This window comes from Sinocyclocheilus grahami, unplaced genomic scaffold (assembly GCF_001515645.1).
Source record: "Sinocyclocheilus grahami isolate Dianchi unplaced genomic scaffold, SAMN03320097.WGS_v1.1 scaffold365.1, whole genome shotgun sequence".
NCBI lineage: Eukaryota > Metazoa > Chordata > Actinopteri > Cypriniformes > Cyprinidae > Sinocyclocheilus > Sinocyclocheilus grahami.
Genome location: NW_015505544.1, coordinates 764,637 through 777,514, shown reverse-complemented (window position 1 = coordinate 777,514; position 12,878 = coordinate 764,637). Strand labels below are relative to the sequence as shown.

The 12,878-nt window shown below is 36.8% G+C and overlaps 1 pseudogene; it reads right to left on the bottom strand.

Annotated features, from left to right (window-relative positions):
• Positions 1–469: 469 nt before the first annotated feature.
• Positions 470–4,231, bottom strand: LOC107549205 (protein disulfide-isomerase A4-like; annotated as a pseudogene).
• Positions 4,232–12,878: the final 8,647 nt, after the last annotated feature.

Sequence of the window (12,878 nt, the reverse complement as noted above, 5' to 3'; positions counted from 1 at the left end):
CCTGCACCTGTGTTGCAGCCTGGAATTAAACCACAACATGCTGGTTTTGTCTGGCCAGAGGAGAACTGGCCCCGAGCCTGGTTTCTCCCAAGGTTTTTTCTCCATTTCTGTCACCTATGGAGTTTTAGTTCCTTGCCACTGTCACCTTTAGCTTGCTTAGTTGGGGACGCTTGACTGATAGCACAGACAGGAAGAGAGCTGAACTGGATGATGACATCACTGAATCATCAATGAACTGACTTTAGCTGAAAAATGACTCTGTTATTGTCTTCTTGCATTACTGACCAACTATTTTCCTGTTTGACACTGTAAAGTTGCTTTGACACAATCAGTATTGTATAAAGCACAATACAAATAAATGTGACTTGACTTGAAGGAGCGTTTGGACCTGATGTATAACGTCAGACTAAACCTGTTGAGATGAAGCAAACAGGAACTTATTTATGACAACCACTCCATTTGTGTTTTTACATTATTTTATTTAAAAGACTTGGGAGAAATAAACGGTGCTTGGTTTGGAATGAAAATACTGAATGTTTTGATCCCAGAAGCAAAAGAAAGTACAAAACATTCTCTTTTCTGAAGGTCACCAAGCCCTCCAGAATGCTTCCATTCTCAGGGAACTGCATTTATACAAAGTTCGTGGTTTCTCGAAATCTCTTAGAGCTCATCTTTTTTGTGTGTTAATTTTGAGGCATGTTTTTCCACAAATTTGCTTAATTCCTCCACGTCCCTTTTGCCGCCTTCAAATTTGACTGGCTTCTGCTTCTTGTTGCTGGGAGCAAAGTAGATTGTAGGGAAACCTTCTACTTTATAACTGTCATGAGGCACATCATTAGCAGTGGCATCCATTTTGGCAATGACAATATTCTTCTCGTTCTTGTATTTCTTTCCGAGAGCTGTGTAATCTGGCTCCAGCTTCTTACAGTGGCCACACCATGGTGCATAGAACTCGATAAAGGACGTCTTTCTTTGTATCCATTACAATGTCATCAAAAGTCTCCACAACCTTCACCGGTCCTTTGCTGCTCTTGGGAATAGGCTGAGACTTTACAATAGCTTTCAGCTTACCTGTCAGAGAAGAAAAGGATGTAGTCACTGATTTTAACTGTGACAAAAGTAGTGCTCTCTCTACACCCATACAAAGCTGTCAGTCTTACATTTGCATTCTTAGAAGAACATTTCTTACCATACTGGCTTAAACTCATTGTAACAATCAGTTCTGATTAAGGCTGATGAAGCTGGAGAAATCAGGTTAATTTTCATAAGGAATACGTAACATACAGTACATAACCCACCAATACTTTAGCTTTTTTGAAGGCCATGACAAAGCTTTGGAGCACATCAGAGTCAAATTCCTCTGGATCCATAGCATATTGCTTCCCTCCCTCACCGAGAATACCAACATTCACCTCCTCCCCACTTTCATGGAGTCCAAAGCTCTTCAATTCATCAGCATAGTCTTCATCATCCGCGATAGCAAATGTGTACTCTGGGAAGTCCTTTGCTACTTCAAGCACTTTGCTCCTCCAAAACTGTGTGGCTGGGTGGAAATGATGATAAATTGTATCAGTTGTGAACAAAAGCATTTGCATTGTGAGCGACAGGCATTATCTTAATTCCTTTTAGAGTTTTAATGCGCTGCAACAGCCATGGCTTAAACACATACCAACTCTGTAATCAAAACTGAAGTCTGCTCCGTAATAAACAACCACAAGAGGTCGTGTGGTGTATCTCTTTGCATCGTTGCTCTGTTTTCTGTGCCCAACCAAAAGTAGTATGTGTTTCTTGTAGAATTCTTAAACTTCTGAAGCAGGTGTGGAGTCCTTTAGGAAGAACAAGGAAAATCTTTCAGGAAAACTGACTAAATGTTTGTTCACAAAAATTACAGTTCAAAATAAATTCCCATTCAGATTTCACAGTGGGTTCAAATTGGTCACATGAATTTGCTGCAACTATGCGAGCAGTGCTTCATACACCACTTCACTACTGACATTGGACCATTTTTTTGCCCGCAAAAGTTTGCTTAAATTCCTCTGATGTTACCACACTTTAACAACACAACAGTGTCATGCTTGGTTTGCAAAGATCTCACACAAACAATAAAGATTCAGAACTTACTTTAATTGTTAGTGAATGAGATGCTAGCTCATATTTAGACCTAAACTTCTCTGGCTGGAGCATGACTACTTGTCCAGGTGAAGCCTTGAGGAATTCTGTGACATCATTTTTGAATGTATGCATAAATTTGTAGTCATCTCTTAGAGAATTACCTGCAGGAAGAGAGAACCATTATATTTAAGAGAGAACAAATTATTAGAAAAAAAATGTAAAAAGTACAGATTATATCTAATGCATTTGAGAAGGACTTCCACACAGCATAATACACACATGCTTCTTGATAGATCTCATATGCTGCATCTTCTTCACTGGAGAAAATTCCTACAATCACAGCATCATCGCCATCTCTGACAAGCTCCTGAACCTGTTTTAGAGTCTGCACCTGCTTTGATGGAGGACCAGTCTGGTCTGACATTTAATCAACAATTCCTTGAGGGGAAAAAAAAATGAAGAGATTGTAATTCTCAATTTCCAACGCCTCCAAATCAATCTGTCAAGACAATGGGTGATGGACCTACCAAACATCTCCAGTGGTCCATTGTAGTCAAAAGCCTTGCCCTTTCTGAAGATTTTAAGAGTTGGGTAACCAGAAACACCAAACCGTGTTGCTAAATTACTTTCTGCGGTGGCATCAACTTTAGCCAGTGGAATAGGAGGAGTGCGATTGCTGAGCTCTTTAGCAGCCTTCCCATACTTGGGTGCAAGTCTCTTACAGTGGCCACACCTGTTTGAATTAAAACACAGGACTCTCAAAAAGACACACTGATGCTTCAGAAAGAATGCAAAGATGTTACATCATGGGTTGATAAACATGCTGCACCGAAATCTAAATATACAAGCCAGGGTGCATAGAACTCCACCAGAATGATGTCTGTATTGTTCACCACATCATCAAAATTATTCTTCGTCAAGACTAGGGTGGCCTCTGAAGGAGGTTTCCAGTCTGGCAGGGCAACTACTTTAACTCGTTCCACAATGGCTGAAAAATTTAAGTTAAAACCATGCTTGATTAACAATGCACCAGGAAGTCAACTGATGAGCACTTGTTACAAATTCACAGCAATCTGATGGAAATAAATCATAATGGCATTTTAATTAATTAAGCGCACTCGCCATGCTCACTTCGGTCCCTATCATAGTCCACCAGCTCCCCCTTTTTAAGTATTTTGATGGTGGGATATCCAGACTCTTCAAATTTACTGCTCAGAGCACTAGCCTTAGTGGTATCAACCTTTGCCACAGGAATCGGTGGGTCATTCTCCTTTAGCGTCTGAGCGATCTTCTCATACTCAGGAGCAAACTGTTTGCAGTGGCCACACCTGAAAAGTGTAATATTAAACCAAGATCTTTGGCAGTCGATGACATGTCCCCTACAGATGTAGAGCAAAGAAAACTTACCATGGTGCATAGAACTCCACCAGTACTGTGTCTTTGTCTTCTATGAAGGTGTCAAAGTTTTCATCTGTCAGGACCAGCACTCCATTCTCCTCTTTTACTTCAGTGTCATCTGCATCATCATCATCATCTCCCTCTCCAAGATCTTCTGCTGAATCTAAATGTTAACAAATATGAAATGCATAAATCTAAACTTATATTTCGTGTTTTCTTGATACTTGTTTTATATTAACAGGTCTTTGTTGTAGTGCAACAGAATATCTCTACGGTCTCCACAACACAGTCTAACATGCAGTGTTCTAAACAACAATAATGCATCAAGCTAGCTAGCAAGTGCAACGGGTCTGAATATCCCCAAACACACAAGCATGTTAGATATCAACGACCTGCAGCAGATATCTTACCATCTTTGGCATCTTCTTCGCATAGGCTTGGCAATATGAAATGTGTCACTCCAAGCAGCACAATCAGCAGAAGGGTTATTTTCTTCATGATATCTAATATGTACGCCTCCTTTAGATAGCTTAATGGGTTAAACCGAGATGCATACACTGCTACCGGTAATCAAAGGAATAAATACTGTGATAGTTATAATAACGTTTGCATTAAATGATTTGCCTCAGCTCATCACGCATTTTTTCTAATTGCTTTTTTCTTACTTCGCTTCCCACCTCCTTAACTTGAACTTGACTGACTTGCCACGCTCGAAATGGCTGGTAGAGCAAGGACTCGGCCAATCATCGATCGCCACTCAAGTCCGCAGTTCATGCACGTTCAAAACCGCAATTGGGTGGGCTGTCGTGGGCTGCAAGCTGATTGGATGGTTAGTGAAAGAGATAAGACGAGATCCAGGAAGTGTAACTAGGACCAAGTTATTGCATTGCTTTTACTATTGACATTTTCTGTTGTTAATAGGACGTTGTTGAAGTTACGAAATTCACACGTGAATTATGACAGCATGGGTGTGGAAATATAGGGGTAGAAATATAAAAGTTGTATTTAATAAAATTGGTCTTTTGGCAAAAGAAAGTTAATTTTTTAACTGCAAAATAAAAGAAGGGGCCACCCTCTTGCAAATACAAATAATACCCCAAACGTGAATTTCAAAACTGCTACATTTAAAAAAACAAGTTAACTTTACAGTTGTCACATTTGTCAAACACGTGTCATGTTGTGGTAGTAATATTTTAGCAACTTTATGCATTTAATTTCAAATCAAATATCACGTTTGAGGTATGTAAACCGACTTTGTAATCAATGAACAAAACCTTAACGTTTTTTAAAGTTAAAGGGGTCATATGATGAGATTTAAATTTGTCCTTTCTCTTTGGAGTGTTACAAGCTCTTGGTGCATAAAGAAGATCTGTAAAGTTGCAAAGACTAAAGTCTCAAATCCAAAGAGATATTCTTTATAAAAGTTAAGAGTCAGCCACACCTACCTAAAACTGCTCGTTCTAACACACCCCCACATGTCTACATCACGATGTGGGAAGATTTGCATAACACCGCCCAAATGTTCACGCAAAGAAAGAAGACGTAACTTTTATTCTCGCTGTAGTATTGTTGTTGCCGCCGCCATGTCGTGAAGACGCTGTGTGTGTCGTTGTGAAAGCGAAACTACTTTGTTTGGCCTTCCAGAAGAGGACGATATCTGCTTCGTCATGCCTAGAGCTGATCCGTGCTGGTCGCTGAGGGAATACATCAACTTTGCGCTGTGGATTGCCAGATCCACTTTCACCGTGGACGAAGCGGAGTCCAATTTGTTGTTTGTCATTTCTCCAATCACAAATGTACACATGGTTTTATGTTTACGCAGCGCAATGCATCGCATAAGAAGACAGTATAAGTCATTATAATCCGTAATTATGTCCCCACTGGATGCAACAAATGCCTCGTTTATAATGGGTTTTAATGTTTTTGTCTCATAGCTCAGGCGGTACACAGCATCACAGTATGTAGGGGAATAATATTTCCGTCACACAGGTATTCGGCCAATCACAACGCACTGGATAGCTGGCCAATCAGAGCACACCTCGTTTTTCAGTCCGATGAGCTTTGTAAAAATCGATGCGTTTCAGAAAGGCGGGGCATAGAGGAGAAACAATAATGTACAGTATGTGGAAAATAATGTGTTCTTTTAACCTTAAACCGCATAAACACATTTCATTACACCAAATACACAAAATAATGTTATTTTTAGCAACATCATATGACCCCTTTAAAAAATAAAATAAAATAAAACGACCATGAAAATGCTAATTATCTTCTGGACTAAAACAGAGAAAACGGGTTTCCCCCCCCTTGTATTACATACATTGTTCAGTGCACCCTGGAATAATTGTTTGCCCTTGTAAAGAATTGTCCATTCTCTCATTGGACAATGCCTTAAACACATGACTGTCCAGCTCCCTTGCCATGCACTGTATGACCCATGTTCACTTTGTAAGTTGATGAGGTTAGAAGAGTGTGCCTTTTCATTTGTGTACTGATTTGAGTATTGAGGGCAAAATTATGCTCATCTGCCAGCCTGCTTGGATCAGACAGCATAAAACACGTTGCCCTTCCACTCAGCTGGTGTACAATGAATGTGTCTCCTTGCTTGAAGAAAGAATTTGGGTGTGTCCAGTCTCTTCTGACTCTCTGATTGGATCTTTGAGGTGGTTTCTGAAATTCCTCTGCCCTTTTGAAAGACTCTTCTCCTGCATTCTTCCTCTGCCTTGTAAGTACTTAGACATTCTGTGTTTGAGTGGTAATCTTAAATTGAAACAATTAGCACATTACAGTGATAGACTTGACATTCATTCATATTGCATCTCAACTCCACTGTATTTGGAATTTGACATATAAAACAAGTCTACCTGTGAGTGTTTTCCCTATATGAGGCACTGGCACTGCTGATATCCTGGCATTCTATGTGTTTCTTCTCCAGTCCATCAAAAATTGCACTCTATACAAAACAAGAATGTGCAATAGCTGAAATTTTACACACAAACAAACACACACACACACACACACACACACACACACATATATATATATATATAAATAAATATATATACATATATATATATATATATCAATTTAATATACAGTAAAATAAAAAAAATTATACATTTAATAATATGAATACACATTAAAGAAAATGAAAAAATGAAAATGAAATTTTAAATAAATATATATACATATATATATATATATATATATATATATCAATTTAATATACAGTAAAAAAAAAAAAATTATACATTTAATAATATGATTACACATTAAAGAAAATGAAAAAATGAAAATGAAATTTTGCTGAAAATGTACTCACCTTCGGGCCATCCAAGATGTAGATACGTTTCTTTCTTCATCTGAACAGATTTGGAGAAATTTTGGCCAGCAGCAACAGTTTAAGTTAGAAGGCCTTAATGATGGAATTGTTTTTACAAATCTGCAGCTTTTCACTTCACGAGACATTAATAGATGGACTTGAGTCATATGGATTACTACTTATAGATTATTGTGATGTTTTTATCAGCTGTTTGGACTCTCATTCTGATGGCACCCATTCACTGCAGAGGATCCATTGTTGAGCAAGTGATGCAAATTTCTCCAAATCTGTTCTGATGAATAAACAAACTCAGCTCTTGTATGGCCTGAGGTTGAGTAAACAAATTTTCCAAAAAAAAAACATTTAGATAACCTTTTCCCTTTCATAACTGGTGCGTTAGATGTCATTTAATAGCACATTATTAATACTGTATAAATATAACAAAATAAAAGTGAAAGCAAAAGTGAAACAATCACCTCTGTGTCTGAGCTGTAATCATGCCCAGAAAGTGGCAAAGAGAAATTACTCTGGGTTTTAAATTTTTCAAGATTTTCTTTTGTTGACATAGTGCAGATATGAAACAACAGTTCATCTATGAGATCCTCAAACTATGCCAAGTAAAACCTCCGTGAAAAGAAAAGCAGATTTATCCTTAAATGAGTAAAAATTATGCAGTCAAGAGTATTTCTATATTTAATCTGTCTTTGTGATTACAGACTGCTTACATTAGTGTGGTACATGATAGTCAGTTGACTTGTGACTGGCTTTGCCAATAATGAGTGAAGCCATGTCTTTGACATAAGATATCGGCTCAATAACAGTCAGTAAATGTTTCACAAAAAAAAGGTAAGAGTGGCAATTACCTAAATTATATCAAAATAGAATCACGTCAACCAGTCTAGGAGGTATAGTTTTAATACACTTTTAACTATATGAGATATAACTGCACTCAAATATACACTGTGTATCATCATTATTATGATATTCCAATACGTACCGTAGCATTAAATGGAATCATAGTGCAAAATATACACACAGATTGTGATGTTTTTATCAGCTGTTTGGACTCTCATTCTGATGGCTCATGCAAAAGAAATGAGTGAAGAGCAAATGAGCAGATGTAGTGATACTGGTAAATGGGAATGAATGAAAGATCAAGTTGCAGAGACCGGAGAGGGCCACTGCTACAATTAGTAATAGTGGTCGACGATATTCTGCATTTTTCAAATTTCAAATAGTGCAAAATATAGCTTTAGTGTTGATGGTACTTGGGTTCTGAGGTAAATATCACCAAAGTGGCTCATGCAAAAGAAATGAGTGAAGAGCAAATGAGCAGATGTAGTGATACTGGTAAATGGGAATGAATGAAAGATCAAGTTGCAGAGACCGGAGAGGGCCACTGCTACAATTAGTAATAGTGGTCGACGATATTCTGCATTTTTCAAATTTCAAAAAGTTTTCCTGTTTGGCCGATGCGTTCGAGGTGGGACTTTTATTTTTTATGGGGCTGAGAAAAGCAGAGCCTGAAACAGGAGGGAACAAGTCATTATAACAAGGATGAGACTTGGACACACAGGACTGAATGCATCACTATTTATTACTGGAGTACATGAGAATGGTTTATGTGAGTATTGTGGGGAAAAAGAAACAGTAGAGCAAGCAATATACGATTGTAAAAAATATGACGAAGAAGGAAAGGAATTAATTTCTTAAAAGGAATTAACATTCTTAAATAAAAAGGGAAAGGTAAATAAGGATTTGGGGTACTTGTTAGAATATGAGTTTAATAAAGATAGCGTAGGATATAGGCTGCTAATAAAATACATTTATAGTACAGGGTTCTGCGAGAGGATTTAAAATCAAACAGGGATGCTGTAGCCTGATCTGGATTTTAGGGAACCAGGGAAGTATTCTGGAGGAGCTGGAGACGCAGCGCCAGATGGGACCCTGGAACCTGGGAATCTGGTATAGGGAAGAGTTTCAAATTTATGAAGAATTATAATTATTATTTTATTTTTTCTCCCTCTTGTTCGCTGTCGTCATTAACAGTTCTGTCTAATATGGATAGAAGTATATCTAATAATCAGAAAGAACTGTTAAACAAAGGAATTAAAATGCATACAAAAAGTATTATAACGATTGCTTTTATATTATTAGTAATAGAAAGGCAAACATTATAATACTTTATCGTTTGCCGTCAGCATTCAGCAAATACGCATTTATATAATTTAAAGGGGTCATATGATGTTGCTAAAATTAACATTATTTTGTGTATTTGGTGTAATGAAATGTGTTTATGTGGTTTAAGGTTCAAAAAACACATTATTTTCCACATACTGTACATTATTGTTTTTTTAACCTTAAAATGCATAAACATTTCATTACACCAAATAATGTTCTTTTTAGCAACATCATATGACCCCTTTAAATATAAAAAACTTACTTACAGTCTGTGAGTCAGAACAGCCGGTATTGTAGTCTACTCTACCAGGATCAGGAAACAGTCCTCCATAAAATGTGCTGCACACATCTGAATATTCGGGTTGAACTGTTCTGGAACAGTGTTGTAAATACAACTTAACCACTGATTTAGTCGTGTCCTCTTTTGGAAGACCAAAGTAGTTTCGCTTTCTCAACAAAACACACAGTGCCTTCACGACATGGCGGCGGCGGCAACAACAATACTACAGCGAGAATCAAAGTTACGCCTTCTTTCTTTGTGTGAACATTTGGGCGCGTTATGCAAATCTTCCCACATCGTGACGTAGACATGTGGGGGCGTGTTAGAACGAGCTGTTTTAGGTAGGTGTGGTTGACTCTTACCTTTTATTAAGAATATTTCTTTGGATTTGAGACTTTAGTCTTTGCAACTTTACAGATCTTCTTTATGCACCAAGAGCTTGTAACACTCCAAAGAGAAAGGAAAAATTGAAATCGCATCATATGACCCCTTTAAATATTTATTTGTGAAAAATACTTTGTCATCTAAAGTATAAGTATGTTTATTTTACACTTTTTTTTTTTTTAATGCATTTTCAAATTATTTCAAATGTCTTAAATATTAATTAAAATACATAAAATTATATCGGCCACCCTGCTTTCCAAGATATCGGCAAAAAACAATATCGGTCGACCACTAGCTACAATAACACCATAGGTGCCTAAATAGAAATAAAGATAAGTAATTTAATGGAAGTAGCCTTTGGTTACATTAATGGGGTGAAGTGGGTGAACTGATTTTTTTTAAACATGATATTGTGTTATGTAAATCAATAGGCTACCAGCAACCAAAGCAGGTTTGAGAAGATCAGCTTCCAAGTAGACACAACTGCTGCCACTGCTTTGTTTAGCCGTAGTAAGGACACACATTTCAGGAGAAGCAAATTCACAACAACGCCAAGGAGTGATTGAGAAAGCTGTGAATTAAATATGTTCATGTTAAAAATGATCTGTTTGCCAGTGAATACCATGTTTTTAAATCAGAAGTCTGAACAAATTTGTTCACTTAAGCCATGTAACTGCATGCAGTGCCATTGTTTTACTCCTGAAATATTCATCTGCAATTGATTCACATTATGACATTTTTTATAGTGGGATAATAGGAATACAATAATGTCTTAATGAACTAACTGCATTGTCCTACCTGCTCACAAAAGAAGATGGGACTTAGATCAACAGGTAATTTAAAATCCTCCTTCTGCAGGAAATCAATCATCTCTGTTTTTAGCATAAAGATATACACATAGCAGATAACCCGCAAAAGACTGCAGATGAAAACTGTCACCTGTGTAAAAAAATGCATTTAAATAATGTAAAACAGATTACATTTATTAAAACAGCATAGTACGATGTCAAAATGTATGTCTTGACAAAGAGTAATGTCACCTCTAGCCAGCTCCAAAGTTTTCTCCAGTAAAGCCATCCTCTTTGAGTCATAACATATATTTGCCAATACATATGAAGCAGGATGAATGAAAGGAAAATAAACTAGAAGTAAAAAGACATAGAGAGTAAAAAAAAAAAGAAGTTAAATATATTTACAATATAATACATTTAAACAATGTACAAATATAAGCTAACTAGAAGTTCATCTGACCTTGTTTTTCCAAGTCTCACACTCACACTTTCTCCCTCATAACACACCCAAGTGTCTCTTTTCCACAGACTTGTTATCAGAGCATTTAATATTGTTCTTGCCCAAAAAATTCAAGATCTGTGCATTGACAAAAGAAATATTAACCTGTCAAAAGTGATGTGTATATCCCTCTATAGGACTAATTGTGAATTTACAGCATAAAACGTAATTGACTTTATATTTTACATATATTTCGGAGTAAAATCATTTTCCAAAATTAGTTTTCTTCATCTGACCTTTGACCTTTTTTTAGGGATCCGTCATTTATAACTGACGTTGCCCCATTTGGGTAAATTATTTTTGGCAAATTGTCTGAAACGTCACACACAATCGAATGCTTTTTCACTATATGAAAAGAAGTGAAACGGTCTTACTGTTTCAAAAAACATTAAAAATCTTTATGGACATTACATTTTTTTTGTGCTGCTATATTTGATTTGGAGCTCGTGTATGAAAATGTCTAAAACTTGACAAATTCGGATGCAATTTCACTGACTGAAAACTATTTATAACTCTACACTCTATCTACAATCTCAATTAGGAGTGTCAATGGTCCACTTGAGAGATAGGTGGCGGTAATGCACTTATAATCTGCGATCCGCCGTAAAGCAAGAAGAAGAAGAAGACGCGCCTGCTGTTGAGAACGCGCTCAGGAGGGCACGCTGCTCAGGACAGTTCAAACAGATGGACATTGCGTGAATCGGAGGTAAAAAACGATATAAATACTGTTCAGTTTCTTGCACAGACCGATTGTTTTGTGTCTTTACACTGCCGCAGGGTTTAATTTGGTTTTGTTTGTTTTTTTTTTGTTACCCTCAAAGCCGCGACTCCCATTCACCTCCATTATAAAACTGACAGACTGCAACGGTTTGAGTTAAAAATCTTTGTTTGTGTTCTACTGAAGAAACAAAGTCACCTACATCTTGGATGCCCTGGGGGTAAGCAGATAAACATCACATTTTCATTTTTGGGTGAACTATCACTTCAAGTTCTCTGATGTAAATGTATCACAGTGATAGAAACATTTCCCATTTACCTTTTCAAAATGGGACTGCTGGTATTTGCTAACCAAGATGTTCTCAAATGTTCCTATGTCTCAATAACTCTTTTACACTTAGACTGTGGAACCAGTCTGGCTTCTTTCGATGCAGCAGAGACACTGTGATAGCAGTTTATGAGTATCTGTATGAGGAAATAAAATTAACATGTCAGGTTTTTATTTGTATAGATTTTAAGATCCAGGAAACTTGGGCTAAATATTAAATAGAAACTGTATACAGATACTCTACACATGTGTGCAGAATCAAGATGATTTACCACTGCTGGATGCAGACAAGAGAAAAGAACACAGAATGAGCCCAAAGAAGAGTCTTTGTTTTGTTGAACCTGTAGGGTAACAAATTTAAATCCCAATTTTCATATACACTGAACAAAATTATAAACGCAACATTTTTGTTTTTGCCCCCATTTTACATGAGCTGAACTCAAAGATCTAAGACTTTTTCTATGTACACAAAAGGCCTATTTCTCTCAAATATTGTTCACAAATCTGTCTAAATCTGTGTTAGTGAGCCCTTCTCCTTTGCTGAGATAATCCATCCACCTCACAGGTGTGGCATATCAAGATGCTGATTATACAGCATGATTATTACACAGGTCTGCCTTAGGCTGGCCACAATAAAAGGCCACTCAATTTTTTTTTTGTTTTTATGTAGTGAAGTTAATGATAACAATTGGAACCTTGCTGTAAAGTGATACTGAAGTATGTTATGCTCATTAAGGCTGAATTTATTTGATAAAAAAATATAGCAAAAGCAGTAATATTGTGAAATACTATTAAAATTGATTTGAGTGTATTTTAAAATGTAATTTATTCCACTACTCCAGTCTTCAGTGTAACATGATCTTTAA